The sequence below is a fragment of the Myotis nattereri genome, assembly GCF_964212035.1.
Source record: "Myotis nattereri genome assembly, chromosome: 9".
In the NCBI taxonomy this organism is placed as follows: domain Eukaryota; kingdom Metazoa; phylum Chordata; class Mammalia; order Chiroptera; family Vespertilionidae; genus Myotis; species Myotis nattereri.
Window position 1 is genome coordinate 58,962,291 of NC_138084.1, and position 20,403 is coordinate 58,982,693.

At 40.4% G+C, this 20,403-nt stretch overlaps 1 protein-coding gene across 1 annotated transcript in view; it reads left to right on the plus strand.

The window, feature by feature from the left end:
- The window catches only part of FAT3 (FAT atypical cadherin 3), a 663,604-nt gene that overhangs the window by 28,232 nt on the left and 614,969 nt on the right, over positions 1–20,403 (plus strand). The window lies entirely within an intron of this gene.

The following is a 20,403-nucleotide window of genomic DNA, read 5'->3' on the forward strand; positions in this document are numbered from 1 at the left end:
TTATAGATACATCGGGTGCTTCTGTGTTGGTCATTTGAACTCTGTGACCATCCTTTCCAAAACAGACTGAAGTCATGTTCCAGTTTCCTCTATAGAAGAGAGAGGAAGTCTTCCTCCCTACCAAGCATTACTAGGTTACTGGTTGTTAGGCATTTCTGAACATTTGCTGGGAACTTCAAGTCTGTGTCGCAGCTGACTTCTTTGAGGAAGCCTGTCTGTTGTAAAATATTTGAGCTCATTTGTCTTTCATAGTCAAGCTTCTGATTTATGATCACCTAAAAATAAACTGAATCTCTTTCTATTAAAAAATAGAAACGCATGCTCAGTTGGTTAGAACATCATCCCGATAGGCCAAGGTTGTGGGTTCATTCTCGGCCAGGGCCCATGCAGGAACCATCCAGTGAACCAATGAATGCATAAATAAGTTCAACAACAAATCGATCCCTCCCACCCTCCCACCTTACCCATCCTCCTTCCCTCCCTTCCCCTCCCCTTTCTTTCTAAGTTAAAAACAAACTCATGTACATAACAAATCAAGAATAACATTTAAATGAAATTTTAAGAAGGGTTTAAAACGGTTAAAACGGTTTCACTATAGAGGACCCATGCTTCAGTAGAAATATCTCCCCATTGTCACAATCCTTCCTTTTTCTTTTTCTTTTTCTCTTAGGGATACAACAATGTTCTTTCATCTCCAGAAAAGAGGACGATGTTTTAAATTTATCTTTGTCTTTGAAACTTTTTTTAAGATAAATATGGGAATGGCTTGATTTCTATCTCATACTGTCATGTTATTAGTTGAAAAGTCAGAGAAAATGAATTGGAACTAGTATCATATTTTAAGTTTTGGAATCAACACATCTCACTAGATTTCACATCTTCTACTATGGCATTGTCCTCTGCACATTTCATTCCAGTCAGGAATCACCAAAGGAAAGAAATATGAAAGGTAATTAATGCACATCAGAGGAAGATTGTTTAGAATAGCCATGTTGTGAATACCTTATCTGTTTTGCTGGGATGTGTAAAAGTTTACCCTTAGACTAAATCTGTCCTGAAAAGTTTACCCTGTACTTGACATTGATCAATATATTGAGAGCTAAAACATTAAAAACAAATTTAAAGCCCGGCTGGCCTGGCTCAGTGGTTGAGCATCGACCTATGAACCAGGAGGTCACCGGTTCAATTCCAGGTCAGGGCACATGCCCGGATTGTGGGCTCCATTCCCAGTAGGGAGCGTGCAGGAGGCAGCTGATCAATGATTCTCTCTCATCATTGATGTTTCAATCTCTTTCTCCCTCTCCCTTTCTCTCTGAAATCAATAAAATTTTTAAAAAGAAAAAAATTTCTTTAAAACTCTACCCCAACTTAGCTTATGTATATTGTTGTTGCGGAAAATAATAGGTATTGGACAAAGAGAAATAACTTATGGTAATAGAACTTGGGGGTCAAACATAGGATCTCAGAACTTACCACATAGCAATGATATTTCTTCGTACATTTTGGATATGCATATAGTTTGGTATTTCCATAGCCTGTACATGTAGATAATCCCTAAGGGCAGAAGAAATTCCAACAACATAGCTGCATTAATGATCCTGAAAGGATGTTAAGAGTCATGGACAGTTTGGACTGGAAGAAAATTTAGAGTGAATCTGATTTACTTTTTTTTTTTTTTAACGGATGAATTGAGATTCATAGAGGACTACTGAATTGCCCAGGATCACATAACTAATTAGGGACCTGTGGAGGGCTTAGAATTTAATATTCTAAAATCCCGTGTGCCTTCACGAATTGGCCATCTACTTTTAAGCACTTGCATTTTCAGCACTTAAGGCTCAATTTTAAAGTTGTAGTGGGCATATTAAATACTTATTTGTGGTTTAAAAGTAAGTTAATGTACTACCTTCATTTTGCTCACAAAACATGGGACCATTTTGACAGCTACTTCACTCTGGAAACAAACATTATCACCTCAAAGTGAACTTACAGGAAGCAATTGAGATGAAAATGATGATCCTAAGCAGGGATGGGAGTTTGTAAGAAGGCAGCCTCTGTGAGTACAGACCCACCACCTGTTGACTTAGGAGAAGTGAAAATGCAGGGGGACAAGCAATCTGAAATGTGTCTCTCTCTCATCAATCAGTGTTTATCAGAATTGGAGGTCTTAGTAAGTGAACTGAATGCTTTCAATCCAGGCAGGCCAGTAATTGCCATCGACCAGGCGTTCTGTCACACCTGCCTGCTTTTCTTTCTTTTTCTCTTTACTTCATTACATATTGATTGACTTCTTGGGTTTTACAAGTTCATAAATCACCTTCTTTTGAGAGGTTTCTTGCCTTTTGTGTGTGTAGAGTGAGAGTACTGGAAAAGATTGATACTCGAATCATAGCAACAAAGAACTTCATCTTCCTTCTTTCAGGTTCATATGCAAGAGTGAAGCATCAAAAGATCGTGTCATTCTGATGAAACAAATTTAAAAGCAGTGCAAACACCTTATAAAAAGCTGTGGCACTAGCAGCCAGCCCTCCTCAGGTTGATGGAACCTCTTGCCTTGCACACATGGAAGTCATCAGAGAGAGTGGGAGAGACTTTAGAAATCAAGAAGAGAGTTTAATATTAATTACATGATGAGATGCCACCCTTGTAAATAATGACAGACATTATTACCCGATTGCAAATCTGTAATCTTGGTGCAGAATAGAATACAGTTTCATCAGCCTTGGAGGGTTATATTTTATATTGCCTACATAGAGTGACAGATGAGCTGATACCTAAGTATCTTTTCTCCTAAAATGTTCTGACTAAGTCTTAGGAATCGAAGTTTTGTTACATTTTTATGAAAAAGGTGTCCATTATTCTTCTGTGGACATTTTAAAATTCCTGTTTTATGGATGAATCCTAAAATATTCATTTTTATAGTTTCTAGATAGACACTGCTACATAAACAATTTTTTGCTCTTTCTAGCATCTCAGTGTTCTTGATTGTAAGATAAGCAGTTATCTGACATTTGAAAATCTTATTTTATAGATGAGTTTTATAACATTTTTTTCCTGTTTACAAACCGGTATATAAACATTGAAGGGGATAGTTTTCTATATTTTAGTATATGTGTTTTTAATGTAATATAACCCACTTATATGGGACTTTTAATGGAATGGCATGTGCAGTTGTACAGTATTAATGCCTATTGTTTTCTTAAATAGCAAGTCAGTCAACTCTGTAAGCCAGTATTGGCAACAACAACAAAAAAATCATAGTCCAGGCAGTCTTTAACAACTGATTTAACTTGGAGATATTCAGTCATTCCTGTCTGAATTAATTTAATTTCTGACAGCCAGTTTAATACATCAAAAGGGAAAAAGAAAGCCACAGTGAATTTGAGGATGTTTGTAATTAATAGAGCTGACTTCTGAAGAACTGCAGACTGCTAAACCCTTACATGCGAGAAGTGGCTTATTCTGAAGGGACTGTGCTTAGAAAGAGCAAAACAAATGAGCTTGAGAAGAGGGTCTCTGCACCAATTTCCACTTTAGCAACTCAGAGCCATTGCTCATATTTTCTCCGTGAGGATGAGGCAGGAGGACAGGAAATGTTCTGGGAATAGCTGCCATTCCTTAACACAGTTTGCAAACAATTTACAGGCATAAGTGTGTCTTTTGCCTTAGTTTAGAGAAATGACATTAACTCTCACAGTGTTGCTTCAGAAAGGAAGTGATGTGATAAAGATGGCCATGTTTACTGTGGCTCAGTCCATTTCTACAGTACATGTGGTGTTTTCCTGAGACACTTTTAGTAAACATACAGATTGAGAGAAATTCCCTTTAAACCAAAATCCAAAAAAAACCCCACCTCAATGGAATAAATTTCAAGTGCCTTAGTAATAAAAAGCATCACTATTGATTGAAAGCCAATACTGTGCCGCTTACTGTATAGATTGTCTATGTAAGTTTCTCTGCTTCTGAGGTAGGCACTGCCCTTCAGCTTTATATGAGGAACCTGAGCCCGAGGAAGGGTAATTTGTTCATGGTTCCAAACATGATAAGTAATGGAACCCACGTATGTTGGAGATCATAGTTTTTCTTTAAAGGCTATGGCATATATCATATACTAATTGAATTCATCTAATCATTTGTCTTAATTTCTTTAGAAACATTTACAATATTACATTTGGGCAAAAAAGGCAGGTACATAACTTAAAACAATGGAAAATAACTGATGAAGTTATTGAGCAAAGTTACCTCATGATTATTGTAGATTTTCCACAACTAGGATATTTTTCCTATTCTGGTTTCCTTACCTCTCATTTCTTCAGAAATGTGCTTAAGGAGTTCATACATTTTTTACTATTCATTGAAATTGAATCTAATTTAAAAAAGATAAGTCCACTGAGTAAAGGCCCACAAATTACATTTCATAATTACAAATGATTTTTCCATTAGTTCATTGAAAAAAATCAGAAATTTGAGTGCTTACCTTGTGTCAGCTTTCTGAAGCCACCGGTGATACATACATAAAACGTATGGTGTTTTGAGGAGAGACAGATAATAAATGTGACTTGCTTTTACCCACATTTCAATTGTCTGTGACCTAGAGAAAGACGCAGCGAACACGTGCATGAGTTGAAAGTGCTGCTAGTTTACTTGGCAAACTGCTTCTTCCCTTCTGTTTTGCGTTAACAGACCAGACGGTTCCACACACACATAACTCACTGGCTACTTTTGAAAATGTGATGAGGTCACCTAGGGTGGTATATTACTCCATTTTCAACAGTTTATGAAATATCAAGGCTCTGAGGGCCTTGAGCTGGTCAGCAATGTGTGAAGGGAGCAGAAGCCACTTGCCTGGGGAACCTTCTGGAGAGGCTCCAGGGCGTCCGGGACCACACTTCAGAGGGGAGGCCTGAAGTGCCAGGGAGGAGAATGCAGCAAATAAATGTAGTGAGTTTGCCCAAGACCAGCTTTTTACACAGTCCTTGGGATTGAGACTCTTTCTAGGAAGTTACGTATCTGGGTCAGTGAAATGGAATCAAGTGAAGCCCTTTGGCCTCATCTGCCCTCGGTGACCGTCACAACCACACTAGCCCTCAGCATTGCCCCACAGTGACATGGTTAAACAGCTGCAGAGCTGGGACTGGAACTTTTGACCCTTTCTTAGGAATCCGGTGCTGATGGTTCTTTGAGGTGACATTAAGGAGAGAACAGCTTTCCTAACTAAATCATGTCAACTGAGAACCTCAAAGAATTTACTTGGCTGCAAACAGTGCATTGGAACCATGCATCATTTCCTTTCTACTGACGTTTGTTTCTCTAACAGTCAGATGCTAGTGTGAATGCTTTTTCCTAAGCTGTGGTTCCAAAACCTGGCGGAGCATCGTAATCAGGAAGGTTCTAAAACACAGATCCCCAGGATCCCCAGACTGTGGCTCATAATTGGCAAAGCATAAGCAAGTCAGAGCTGGTAAACCTTCCCTTAGGGGCAACCTTATTTCTATGCTCTTCACCAGCGAAACTGCTGGCAAGGCATTTCTTCATCAGCCCCCCTCCACTCCTCCTGCCCAGTAGAACTTTGCCGTGAGTGGCAAATATCCCATGATGCTTTTCCCAGGGGGCTTGACTTTCACTTTGAGATCAGCAGTCAAGCCTGAGTTCCTCATGCTCCTCATGTTGTTGCCACACGTTACTACTACCTCTGCCTTTTTGCCTGAATCAAGCTGTGTTTTGTAGGAGTTGGTGCGCATCAAGTAGACTCAGCCACCTCTTCCCTGTTGCCTGGGGAGCAGCCTTGTGGCTTATCTTTTATTCCCTTTGAGCAGTGGTGGGAGGAGGCCCTGGGCAGGAGCTACGCAAGTTTGGCCAAGTTTCCTGCTGTGATGCTGAAACCGGCTCTCCCTGTCCCATGTCCTGAGTGGATCAGGGTAATGTGTCCACTCAGAGGGAGCAACGTTGGTCAGTCACACCGTAATAGGGCTGCCCACCCCTTTCTCAGGTCCCCATCTTCTGGAAGGCTTCAGTTTCCCTTCCTCTACCCAGTGCTTTCAGATTTGGTCCCACCTCTTTTGGGGGGACTCTCTTCAGTTGATCTGCTTTTCCTTGGTATAAAGGGTGGAGCAAAAGTTGGTTTACAGTTGTCAGTACACGAAACACAGTTTATTCTTGTATTTGTTAATTATTGTATTATTGTTCATATGAACAACTGTAAACCTCCTTTTGCCCCACCCTGTATTTTAACATGTCAACACTAACTTCACAGTTAATAATCGCCCTTCTTATTCATTCTTTCTGCTTATTTCCTTGGTTTCTGTTCTGAGTTTTCCCCTCCAAGGAATGGGACTTTGTGCTTTCCTTTGCCAGGAGCACCTAGGACATATTTATTGGCTTTTTGAAAAGGAAACCAACTGGAAATCAGCCTAAGGATGATTGTTCAGTACTTGGGATTTATAGAGAGCATTTCTTCACAGCAACTCAGGTTTCTTTTAACATGAAGTAATACCCTTCTTAGACAAAATTGTAACTGTGATTTAGCCATTCTCTTACGTCTCAATACATTTTTAATAGGCAGGTTTTAAGAAAGTCAGCCTCTGTGAGGAATTTGATTACTTCAGAAAATTCCAAATTTAAGCAGTCTAGGCTGACAGCAGATTCATTAAGTTATAGAATCTCAAATGGGAAGAGAATTAGAAAAGATTTCCAGTGTATCCTTGAATTCTGGAATGAAAAGATCACATTGCAAATTCCTAGGTTACTCTGAGATTTAATTCATTTAGGTTTGGAACTAATTCAAATCAGGTATCAGTAGTTCCCTGACCTTGTAAAGAAGTGACATCCTTTCTTGACATTGAAATCCTTCATGGGAGCTCCAGATTGAACTAGATAAAATTGAAGTTCCTCTGGTTCAGGGGGAGAGAAGTCTGTACTTTGATGGGCTCTGGGTGAAGGGTTCTTACATTATCCCTTTCTTCTTTCTACTTGTGTGTGCGCTTCTTGCTGAGAGATGGAAGGTGGGGGCGAAGCAGAAACCCAGCAACTGAGCCGTTTCTCTGTGGTCTATGAAAACTATACCGCCTCTTGCACACCAAGGGCCCTGTTCTCCACATCCAAATATGGTCAGTGTGTCAAGACTTAAGATATGTTGATATCTTGAGAAATCTTACAGAAGGATCCAAGATCCTGTCTAACTAGAGATCAGTTTTATTTTTTATTCACCAGAATGTTAACTAAGATGAAGCCTTGCACTAATGCATTTTAGAAAGATTTTAAAGGACAGTATAAAAAAGAAGTTTCAAATAATTAAGATCTTGCTGGCTAGAACTATTGATTTTTTCCCCCAATAAGAATTTGAGAAGAAAAAATGGCATTGCTGTATATTAAAACTTTTCTATATTAAAACTTTCAAATCATTAGGCAGGGGGGCAGCTTAGGTAAACTCCAAAGGAATGTTGGATGCCAGGCTAGAGGATTCAGAACAACTTGAGATTTTAGGACTGGGGAAAGCATGTTATGACATGTTACCCTGTCGAACCTGTAAACTGATCTGATTCCTAGGAGTAACATAGACAGCCAAGGAGGGACGGAAGGAAGGTTGGCATTTTGAAGCTTTATCGGCAGCTATCTTGTATTGTTTTTGAAAATTAGGCACTGACTGAACAGTTCCAAATGGGCAAGAATCAGGAATCCAAATGTTAAAGACACACATTGAGTTGTCACTGCCTTTGTAGATGCTGTGGCTAAAGTTAACCCTAGCTAGTGGCTCCATCAGCAGCATCAGAAATATGGTTCCCTGCTTTCGCAGACCCGAGTGGGTCCCCTGTGGTATCCTGTCACAGGGTCCTCTCTGTCTTGTAGCAGTGATCCTGACTTTATTTAATGAATCATTTGCATTGTAGGGTTTTTTTGTTGTTGTTGGTTTTGTTGTTGTTGATTTCTCATTGTAGGGTTTTGTTGTTTTTGTTGTTTTTTTGGTAAATTTTATTTAAGTATTTGGATAATTTTTAATGTTAGGATTTTAAAAACAAAATTGTCTTATTTGTTTATACTCTCCTTGTGGGCAGACATAGTGTTTGTCTTCTTCATTACTGGGCCCCCCCTACCCAGCATAGTCTCAGCGATGTCCTAGAGCAGTGATGGCGAACCTATGACACGCGTGTCAGAGGTGACACGCGAACTCATTGTTTTGGTTGATTTTTCGTTGTTAAATGGCATTTAAATATATAAAATAAATATCAAAAATATAAGTCTTTGTTTTACTATAGTTGTAAATATCAAAAAATTTCTATATGTGACACGGCACCAGAGTTAAGATAGGGTTTTTCAAAATGCTGACACGCCGAGCTCAAAAGGTTCGCCATCACTGCTCTATCCACTGAGCCAAACTGGTTAGGGCAGATTAGTGTTCTTGAGCCTAGATGACACTGAGTATTTGGGGCTGTTTTGTTTCACCTTTTCCCTCTTCCACTTTGAAAGGATTTGGCATCCATCTGTTGGCACAGAAGTAGATCGCCTATGGAGCAGGGCATGTTGCTCCAGGAGGAAGATGGGCGTTGGGTGGGACCACCCTAGGAACAGTGCACTCTTAGCTCACATACACTGTTGAGTTGCTCATGGCCTCCCTCAGTGACAGAGGAATGCTTTCAGTGTTTGGAATTTATAGTCGGGGAGTTTCCAAGTGAGCAAGACTATGTCTGACTCACTTGTAAAGCTTATAAAATACTGTAAATCATAGATAGAAGACGTCCTCCCAATTTAATATTGTTAATATTATAAACAAACAAAGTTATAAATAAATAAAAAGGAGGTAGAGAATTATAAAAAACAAAGTACAAAACCAGAAGAAAAAAAAACAAAAACTCAGGCATCACTTGGCATGTGTGGATCAAGCTTTTCTAAATGCAAGGTGCTGTGGTTCTATTAGGTTTAATAGTAAATGAAGTGCTTTTATTACATTACTAGAAGCCTGGTGCACAAAATTAGTGCACGAGGAGGGGGTGTCCCTCAGCCTCACCTGCACCCTCTCTAATCCATGACCCCTTGGGGGATGTCCTACTGCTGGTGGTATGTAAACCGGCAGTCGGACATGCCTCTCGCAATCTGGGACTCTGGTTCCTAACCACTTGTCTGCCTGCCTGCCTGATTGCCCCTAACCACCTTTGCCTAGGCCCCACACCCAGGATCCAGGATTCCCTCCTCCAGCCGGCTGCAGGCACCTGGGACCCGGGCTTCCCTCCCTCTGGCCGGCCGCAAGCACCTGGGACTGGGGCCAGCTTTGCCCAGGCCGACTGCAGCCGCAGGGGACTGTGGGTGGACGGCTTCACCCTGGCCACAGCTGCAGGCACCTGGGGCCGCAGGGCAGGCTGTTTTTCTCCCTCTCCTGGGCCTCAGGCGCAGGTGCTGGTGCTTGGGACTGCGGGCAGGCAGCTTTGCCCACGCCTGGCTGTGTCAGGAAGGAGGTCCAGAAGGTCATCTGGAAGACGCCTGGTCTAATTAGCATATTACGCTTTTATTAGTATAGATCATTTACTATGGATTTACTCTGCAATACAGGATGTTTTGTGCTAAGCATTTGATTACGTGTTGTGTCAAGATCATCTACCTCAGTTCTATGAGGTAGGCATTATATAATGTCCAGTTTATTGTTGAAAAACAGAGGTTTAGAGACCTCCCTTCATTTGTCTGAGATCATATAGCTAGGAACATGTGGAGTCAGGAATGGAACCCAGATCCGCCCTCATTGCCACACTGTTTTGTTGACCACAGATAGGCTATAAATCATACTATCTCAGCCCTTAGGAAACTTGCATCCTGTGACATTAATAGCAGGTCCTAGGTAGGATGCTGAGAAAACCTTGCTCCTCTCACTGATGTTTTGAAAGTTCTAAAAGTTGGTAGCCTGCTTTTGAGCATTCTGGCATCGAAAAAAAATCCAAAATAAAAACCTGTGACCTAGCTCAGAAGTTTTCATTTTTTCTGAGAATGACAACACCAAAAAAATCCCCAGAGGAGTTGAGACTTGCTGGGGGGAACAGCTCTGGTAAGGTTAACTCAGAAATGCTTAAAAGCATGATGTGTTCTTTTTCATTTGTGCCTAGAAATGTTTTTGCTTCTTTGCAAAAAAGCAGAGATCCTGTTTTTCGGCTGTTTGCAATTTCAGCTCAGGTCTTATTATAAAGTTTACATTTAAAGCTTTGCAGTGGTACCAGGTTCCGGCTGAATTTGAAAGTAACTGTGGGGGGAGACAACGTTAACATTTCCCTGGGGAAGTGGCCTGGAAAACTGCTGGAGAGTGAACTGTAGGGAACAATCTTGAAGTGGGCTCTTGGGTTGTACATAATTACCTAATGGATTTTCCATCTCAAAATTTTAGGAAAGAAAAAAAAAAACACCACCTTTCAAAAAATAACAAAAAAGTGAAACTGGTACCCCCTTCCATTTTTCTTCAGGACTGTGAACTCCTGTTCTCCTGGCCAGCCTTTGAAGAATGGGTGGGTACTGGAATAGAGACAAGCAAGGGAGACAAATCAGATTGATGTGGGACTGAAAACACAAATTATCTAGCCCCTTTCCCCTTCAAAAGCATTGCGAGTGCAGAGATTCAGCTCCATTCAAGATGGCTTTGGGTGCAGCTGGAACTATATTTTAATGTACAACATAAACTAATTATAATTAAGCATTTTCTTTTTCCATAGACTCTAAAGGCTTAGCTGTTTGCATACCAAGGTTTCTTGGTCACAATGTCCCAGTATGTAATCAGTTTTCACCCAGAACACTTCCTACACTCCATCCCCAACTTGCTTGGAAATTGTATCTGGAATCAGGAACTTAAAGGGCATTTTTCCCCCTCTGGATATATCCCAATACCTCCTTCTATTTTAATGTGTTTTATGATTATTCATGTTGTCCCTGAATGACACTGTATCTGTTCTTACTACCTTTCCTACTTCTCTAAATTTAATTATTGGCTGATGCATGTAAGACTATGCTTGGCTTTGGGAATAACTGTGCTCCTATAGCGGGAGCCAGCCAAATATAGTCATCGGAACAGTAAGTGAGAGTTCTTCCTGTGTGCTTACTATTGTGTTACTGCCAAGGTGGACCCCAAGGGAAACAAACACCAGCTCACTGCTTTCTGCATTGAGAGAAGTAAGTCATTTACAGAAGAAATGGAAATACCTGGTTTATATGGAGCAAGCTATAAGGGATCAAAGTGCTATGAAGTTCAGACAGGGAGATTTCACCTTGGCTTGAGGGGTCATGGGAGAGATCATCTGATTTAGCTAGCGTTGACTGTGCCAAGAAGGGACATTCCAGCTAGGTACAGGAACATGAGGGGAGGCCCAGGATTGGGCAGTACAGAGTATTGTTTGTGTGGAAGGTGGTAGTGGGAGAGACAATTGTAGCCAGATTTCAAATAGTCCTGGGTGTCGGGGAGGAAGCTTGGACCTTATCAATGAGAAAGTGGGACTCCTATGAAAAAAAATAAGAGCATTTTGGCATTATTCTGAGAACCAGGGCTAGTGTAGAGTTATATGGAGGCTGTGTAGTGTGCACAGTGAATTGGAAGTACATGGGGGGGGGGGGAGATAGAGAGAGAGAGAGAGAGAGAGAGAGAGAGAGAGAGAGAGAGAGAGACTGAAAGACTGAAGAGGCAGGTGAGTTAGGATCAATGGTAATAAGGGATAGATGTAGAGTGGATGGGATGGAGATGGGGACCAGAGACCAAGACTATGGTGGAAGGAGAACCAACAGTGGAACCACTGATTCAGCATGAGGAGGAAGCTGAAGGACTAGAGGTTGGATGACAAAGAGAAAGATGGTGACGGTAACAGAATTAGGTGAGGAAGGAGGAAATATCTTCCTTTCAGAGCTTGATCTGACATTTTCTTAGCCCTGTCATCTTGGGCAAGTACTTTACCCCTCTGCCCATGTTTCTGCACTTGGGAAATATATCTTCAATTCTTATGATTCGATATTTCAAATTTTTTTTTTTAAGAAAAATAGAGAATGAAATGTTCAAACAGTTCTCAGAAAGTGAGAAAAGGGAAGAAGAGGAAATAGAATATGGAAATTTTCTGAACTTCTTGCCACTGCATAAGATTTAGATTCTTGACATTTAAAGCAGAAAAATGCAATTTGAATGAATAACGGAAGGGTATGTTAATTAGTGAAGAGGAAGTTTTTCCCTTTGACACTTAAGATGGCAGTAATGTGGGGCAGCACCTACACTGGCCACATTTATAGTCAAGGCTAATTGTGTAATGTGTAATAAATAGGAAATAGGTTGAAATTTACTAAGAGACCACGCTAGTTAATATGTAGTGAACATTAGAAGCTTAAAAAATGGTACCTTCAAGTTCCTGTCCTACCTTTATAGCTGGTTGATGATACAAGAATATTTCCACCTTGCAGTGATGGTATCGGTGTATTTAGTGCTCAAACTCAATATTCAGAAAGAACTCAGCTGTTTTTCTACATCTGACAACTTGTAAATAAACTTAGGGCTTCTAAGTTACTTGACGTTTGTTGAGTAGAAATGAATTGGAAAGGAACCAGACCTGTCATTGAAAACTAATGGATTGAGCTTTCCTCAATGCTGGAGGGAACCTAAATGACCTCCCCAGTTCTTAAAGGAGAAAGATTTCAACCTGCTTTCATCTCCTCTTCCTTTGGGTACTTTTCAAATAGGGGATGGAGAGCAGAAGATGTTGTTGGGGTGTTTTTAAGATGGGACTTAAGTCTCTTTTTTTTTGCCCTTAAGTCTTCCAAGGATAAGATAATTTTACTTACCAGGAATAGGATCTATTACAGCCCAAACAGCTGCTATTTTTGAGGCAGGGAGGTGAAGTTGAAGAGCTTTGCACAGCTGTCATGCAGAATTCTAAGCACCCATTTGATAAAACCTATTGGCGTGACCCGGATTCTTGGGCAGATGCAACCTTTGACTGTGCCCTCTTTCGCCTCTAGCCCTCTTCTTTCATCAGGTTTGTTTTTGTTTCCTATTAGGAATGTTCCAGATTTAGCAGCTTAGAAGTGGTGTATGTGTATATGTGTGAATGTGTGTGTGTTCTAAGAGTATTCATTGGTGTGATTGAACTCTGACTCCTATTTGTCTTCTAGGCATCCAAAGGGGAAAAAAAATGACTCAGGGCACTGGAAATGTTGCCCTGTAGGGAAAAAGAGGAGCAGAAATCCTTATCAGCTTTCTTATTTGGTTATAAAAGTGGTAAGGCATGAAATTGGAACAGATGGCCTAAAAATAGCTGGGCTTTTTGCCTCTAGTTGAATTTTGCTGACAATTTCTTTAAAATCTTTGTAAACTTACACGTTTCATAGTTCTCTAAGGGCTTTCAAGGCCTTGTGGGTAAATGTATCAGTGTAACATGGTCTCAGCCAGTTATATTCCAGGAGATAGGCTGTAAGAGAATTCAGGACCCAGGATCTAGACCAGGAAGGCTACAGGAAGTGCCTGTAATAAATAGACTGTAAAGTCTCACCTGGTCCATTATCTATCCTGAAGGTGAGGCACTGCAGTTGCCATCTCAGTGGGTGCATGCAGTAGATGGCCTGCCTTTGAGAAGTTGAAGTGGACGTTAGAACATTCAGAGGAGAGTTGAGCAGATTTTGAGAATTGCAAGCTGACTGAGTAGGCTGACTTGTAGGACAGCAGATAGACAGCAAAATAACTTAAGTAGTGGGTATCCGATTCACTTTTTGTCTGCAGATATTAAGCAGTTTGAATAGCTGGGGGAAAATGTTATATCATTATCTGTGGGTAGCGTGGTGATAGTTTATTATAGGGCAGAGTTACTGAAGGAGAAGGAGATGTATCATTATTCATATTAAAAAATGCTGCGACAATGAACTCCTTCAGATGACTGTTGTTCCATAAATCATCCCAAATCCCTATACTCAGGGGATTTTTTTTACAAGATTGTATTTTCAGAGGCAAAATTATTTTAATTTCTTCATGGGAGGAATTTTAGAATGTAGGAAAGAATTCATCCAAGCCAGAAAGCCATTTACTGAGTTCATATCTTTACATAGGAAAGGTGAGGGAGGACTATGCCCATTGTAAAGATATCTTAAAGTAATATGCATATTTAATTTTTTCTTTTCTTTATATTTTATTGCTTAAGTCCCTAGAAGAATAAATCAACGCAGGCATTATTTTTTTTCCTCATTACCTAGAAACAGTTGCACAAAGGCTACCATTTGGATTACCTTTTGCTTAGCAGAAACATCTGCAAAGATGGAATAGTGATAAGAACCTCCAAGAAGGACTATTTACTTAGAAATTCTGTTGAACAGCAAACAAAATAGGATCTAGACCAGGAAGGCTATACAAAGTGCCCTTGACTGGTAATAAATGTTATAGGTAGTTGTTGTTTCTTTTTTTTAAATTCTAGTCTATTGTTTTTATTTTTTAAACTTCTTTATTGTTTAAAGAATTATATATGTCTCCTTTTCCCCCATTGACCTCTCCCCAGCCATTCCCACCCCCCCAGCAAATGCCCTCACCCCCCAAGTGTCTGTGTCCATGGGGTATGCATATATACATGCATACTTGTCCAATGGTTAATCTCCTCCTGCCCTGTCTTCCCTCTGATGTTGGACGGTCTGTTGGATGCTTCTGTGTCTCTGGATCTATTTTTGTTCATCAGTTTATGTTGTTCATTATATTCCACAAATGAGTGAGATCATGCGATATTTATCTTTCTCTGACTGGCTTATTTATTTTGCTTAGCATAATGTTCTTCAGGTCCATCCATGCTGTTGCAAATGGTAAGAGTTCCTTCTTTTTTACAGCAGCATAGTATTCCATTGTGTAGATGTACCAGGGTTTTTTTAACCCATTCGTCTGCTGATGGGCACTTAGGCTGTTTCCAAATCTTAGCTATTGTAAATCCTGTTGCTATGAACATAGGGGTGCATATATCCTTTCTGATTGGTGTTTCTGACTTCTTGGTATATATTCCTAGAAGTGGGATTACTGGGTCAAATGGAAGTTCCATTTTTAATTTTTTGAGGAAACTCCATACTGTTTTCCACAGTGGCTGCACCAGTCTGCATCCCCAGCCAGTAGTGCATGAGGATTCCTTTTTCTCCACATCCTCTCCAGCACTTGTCCTTTGTTGATTTGTTGATGATAGCCATTCTGAAAGGTGTGAGATGGTATTTCATTGTCATTTTGATTTGCATCTCTTGGATGATTAGTGACTTTGAGCATGTTTTCAATGCAGTCCCCATTAAAATACCAATGGCATATTTCACAGAGCTAGAACAAACTTTCCAAAAATTCATATGGAATAAAAAAAGACCCCGAATAGCCACAGCAATCCTGAGAAAGAAGAGCAAAGTAGGAGGGATCATAATACCTCAAGCTATATTATAAAGCCACTGTTCTCGAAACTGTCTGGTATTGGCACAAGAACAGACATATAGATTAATGGAGAACCCAGAAATCAACCCCAGCCTTTATGTTCAATTCATATTTTACAAAGGAGGCAAGAGCATACAATGCAGTTAAGACAGTCTCTTCAGTAAATGGTGTTAGGAAAATTGGACATGCAGAAAAATGAAACTAGACCACCAACTTATACCATACACAAAAATAAACTCAAAATGGATAAAGGACTTAAAACATAAGACGGGAAACCATAAAATCTTAGAAGAATCCATAGGCAGCAAAATATCAGACATAGGTCGTAGCAATATCTTTACTGATACAACTCCTAGGACAATGGAAACTAAGGAGAAAATAAACAAATGGGACTACATCAAAATAAAAAACTGCACAGCAAAAGAAACCATCAACAAAACAACAAGAGAGCCCACTTATAAGGGACTTCTACAACTTAACAAAAGGAAGATAAACGATCCAATAAAAAAATGGGCAAAGGACCTAAATAGACACTTTTCAAAAGAGGACATACAGAAGGCCAAGAGACATATGAAAACATGTTCATAGTTAGTTTTTAAAAAACTTCAGAATTCCTAATCTTTCATTTTCCTATATTTTCTTGTAAGTAGTTGTCTCTTTCCAAAGTAGTTTCAATGAATCATTTAAGCACTGCGTTGAGCCCTAGCTGGTTTGGTTCAGTGGATAGAGCGCCAGCCCTTGGACTGAAGGCTCTGGGGTTCGATTCTGATCAAGAACACATACCCCAGATGCAGGCTCGATTCCCAGCCCTGGTCAGAGTGTGTGTGGGGAGCCATAAATGGATGTGTCTGTCTCTCACATCAGTGTTTGTCTCTTCCCTTCCCTTCCACTCTCTCTAAAAATCAATGGAAAAATATCCAAGCATATGCTAACTTTTACTGAATTCAGAGGAGTTACTTGATATATCAAGCTCTTTCCATCAACTGAGGAATCCTTAGCTCAGAATTTGGAGAATCTAAACCCTGTACTGTTAGGAGATACCTTTCAGGGATCCTTGGCCTGATGCTTCTTGTCAGAACTCAGAAGAGATCATCATATCCTTTAATGATACATAAGAGTCTATGGGAATTAGACAAACCCCTTTCCCCATTCAGTGGAACTTTTGCTGACTAGGGAAGAGCATGATGTATTTTAAATAATTTAATGAAAGAATTGAAACAAGTTTTATGTTGATAATTACTTGGGAATCCAATCCATACCCTTCTGGAGAAAATGAGAAGATTTCCATATGGGATTATGATAAAACCAGGATTAGGAAATCTTCACAGGAAATGTGGGTGGGTGGCAATACCAGTATTCATGCTTCCAAATCTACAGCACGTGGCTAAGGTGCAAGTGATTGTCGCTGCTTCTGAAGGATGATTGCCAGTTCTGTCCCACAGAGAACAGAATATAGAAGCCCAGAGAAAGAGATAATTGCTCTGGTCCAGGAGGTACCAAAATTAACCTGGTTTCCTCAGGGATCCGTGTCATATCACAGTCTATAATTATGTATATATTGTAGTTTGCCATTATATGTCACATTAGGCAGTGGTAAATAGGAAATTGATTTTTTGAAACAGAAACAGATTTTACATCATCAAAACTATGGGAATAATAACCATATCGCTGGCTTTGTAAAGATTTTAAAGGTTTGTAAAAAAAAAACCTGTTTATCCTTCCTGTAAAATTTCCTTCCTCGTGTCTGCAGAAGGTATGAAGATTAGCATTGGAACTTGTAGATACATTCCATTTGATAAGTGTGGTATTTGAATGTAAATGTAGATGCATGCTATAACGTTAATTTTAAATTCTAAATGCTTAAAAATGAACAAATGGTGAAGCATTTCCCCAGTGTTTCATCTGTCAGCATTGATCATATCTGACTTTGTATTGCTTCTCATCTTCTTTCTCCTTTTCTGTCCCGCCTTTTGCAGTTACATTTCTAAGGCCCCAAGAGCAGGGCTCTGCATCTGATATTAGCTCTTAAGATGAAAGAAAGCTGACATGTACTGAGCAACCGCAGTGCTCTAGGCATTGAGCTAGACAGGCAGCGCTCGGAGAAGTGCTGCAAGGTAGGTGTCATTACCTCTGCCTTGAGAAACTGCGCTGCAGAGTAGTCAAGAGCTGTAGGTACATAGTTACATTTGAGCTGCTGGCCAATCACTGCAAAGCCACGAGTCCCATTATGACTCCATCATTATAACTCTTCTACCTTGTGCATTCGAGGCATCATTTTGTTCACCTTGTCTAATTCAATCATGGAAATGATAAATCGCATGAGTAACATGACATTTTCCTTTTCTCATGACAAACCAAGGGACATGAACACTCATGCTTGTGTTTACTTCTGATGGGAATATGGAACACCTTGAGACTCAAATTTTGAGCCTTGTTTTGCTATACTTGTTTCAGGATAGTGTGACAGTGCTTTGTTTCCCACATCTGAAGAGCAGAACATGAAAATGGTTATATACAGTGTAAGGGAACTGCATATCGAAATGGTTAAATCACAGAAACCAAAGTTGTTTTAAGGACATTGAATTCATCTCTGCCCCTTGCCCTGTAGAACCAACTACGCATTTAGAGGGAGCTTAACCAGTAATTCAGAATGACCACTATCACATAACATACACTTAATGTGGGCGAAGTCAGGTTGCTATGACGATGGAAATATTTTCATTTTCTCCTTTTTAGAGTATAAACACATGAAGCTTGAATATTGCTGAAGTCTGCATTTCATATTTATCCTTTCTGACTGATGTTACAAGGAGAAAGAAGTGAGGAGGAACTCGCCATGCCCCTTCTGAGTTATGCAATCATTTCTTCCCTTCAGTAACGGTCCAGGGACGCAGCATGGCTGTCATTAGACACATTGATAGTCTTTCCTTAGAGAGGTGATGCCAAGAGATGAGACATCTTTCCTTACTATCATCATTCAAAGATAGGTATTTATTTCCACTGGGGTTTGAAATCTAAATCTCCTTGGGTACAGAGGATTTGGAGTCAGCGATATTCCATGCCCACCTTTCTAGATTGTAAGGACTTAATTCTGGGAAGATTCTCGGGGTGTTTTCTTGGCATTCAGCATAGAGCTGTGGTCGGCAAACTGCGGCTCAAGAGCCACATGCGGCTCTTTGACCCCTTGAGTGTGGCTCTTCCTAAGCTTTAGGAGTACCCCAATTAAGTTAATAACAATGTACCTACCTATATAGTTTAAGTTTAAAAAATTTGGCTCTCAAAAGAAATTTCAGTCGTTGTACTGTTGATATTTGGCTCTGTTGACTAATGAGTTTGCCGACCACTGGCATAGAGGAAAGAAAAGTAGAAGAAAGGAGAAGAAAATAAAAACCACAACAATTGCTAAGCCAAGAGTCTAGAACTTACCACTGACTTCTACCCTAGAGCTTTTTGTCTTGGGGGTCCTTCTTTTGGACCAACCGTGTGAGTTCAGAGAACCATGATAGAGTCAGATAGCTGTAGGCGATGGTTCAGCAATGTTTGAGTTATCTAGAAGCTGAAGCCCTGCATTTATTGGAAAGGTCAAAAGCATACTGCCTTTTGCTCACTAGGCTAATGACAGAAACTGTTAAGGAGATTAAAAAGAAACAACCACTTCTCCACCTTGTCCTTTCATATTCATCCTTTCCCTCTACTGTGCTCACTTCCCTTTCCTTGCCATCCTCCCATATTGAGTGAGTGCCAGGCACTGTGTTGGGAGCTGCAGATAAATGGTGAGTGGGCAGATCTCTTTCAGTCCTCACAGAGGCCCACTCTCATGGTGAAGACAGACAGAGGAGTAAACAGGAAATTACAACAGGCAAGGGGAACCCCAAGGCCTCCAGTGCTGGGAAGACTTCCCAGAGAATGGCTAAGGCTGAGGCAGGGGCCAGAGGCTTCAGGCTGCTTTTTCTTTCTCCCCCTCCCTCTTTCTTCCTCTTTTCTGCCCATCTTTTGATGTTAATTTTCACATTTGTCCCAACTCAGATTATGATTTGGATAACTACCCTTTATTATTAAACATAAGACACAATTGGTGATATTTTCCTTCAAGTCTTTAACTTGGAAGGAGATTTATCTCAGGTTCTAAGTGCCTCTTTTAAAGAAATGCTGGCTCGTTTTTCATTAAGGGAAAGGGGTAATAAATAGGCTACATTTCTTTTCAAAAATTCATCAAAGTAGCTCTTGGAGCAATTCATGCTGTTTATTTCCTTTTCTAGTTTGAGAACCTGGCTTCACAATGAAAAATTATGTCCAAATACCCTTGACACGGGATGTTCTGTTTAGTATGGGCAGGAGCGAAGGAAGTGTCTTCAGGACCAAAATGCTATTTATTCCCTGTTTGACACGTACAAATCCTCCTTAATGAAGTGTCATTAGGGAAGCATAGTGAGCTGTGTGGCCTCAGTTGATAGGTACTTTTCAGCTTTTATCACTCTCTGTGTCAGAAAATTAAGCGTAATCTAGAGTGCTTTCATTTCTTTATTAACTTGAGTGGGTACACTTTCCATTAGGGGATTTAGTACAACATTTTGCCTTGGACAAATGCACGTCCCTTTCCACTCTGAACAGCCTCAGCCTGCTCTGTCTGGCTTGGTAGTGACTGGGGAAGCCTTTTTATCCAACCTCTGGTCAAAAGCCCTCTGCCCAGAGGCAGCAGGAATTGCTCTGAGACTCACCGCATTTGTCGTTCTGTTGTGCAGAGAGAGTGTCTTCTCTTTGGACGACTGTTTGCCCAAGTTTTATGGAAACACCATCTGAAAATGTGGGCATGCTTTTTGGGGGCCTCTCCCCTAGCTTACCTAATGATTTCCCTTTTCTGTGATTCACTCTCCATACCTCTCCGTTAACTCTGACATATCACTCACAGAGTTAAGTCAATGAGCAAGTGGCCCGTGGGCGTGTGTGCGTGCTGCCCTGAGCGGATACCAGTCTTCTAGGAGAAGTTCGGACTTTGCTGCTCCTCCACTGTGGTGTGGACGGGCATTGAA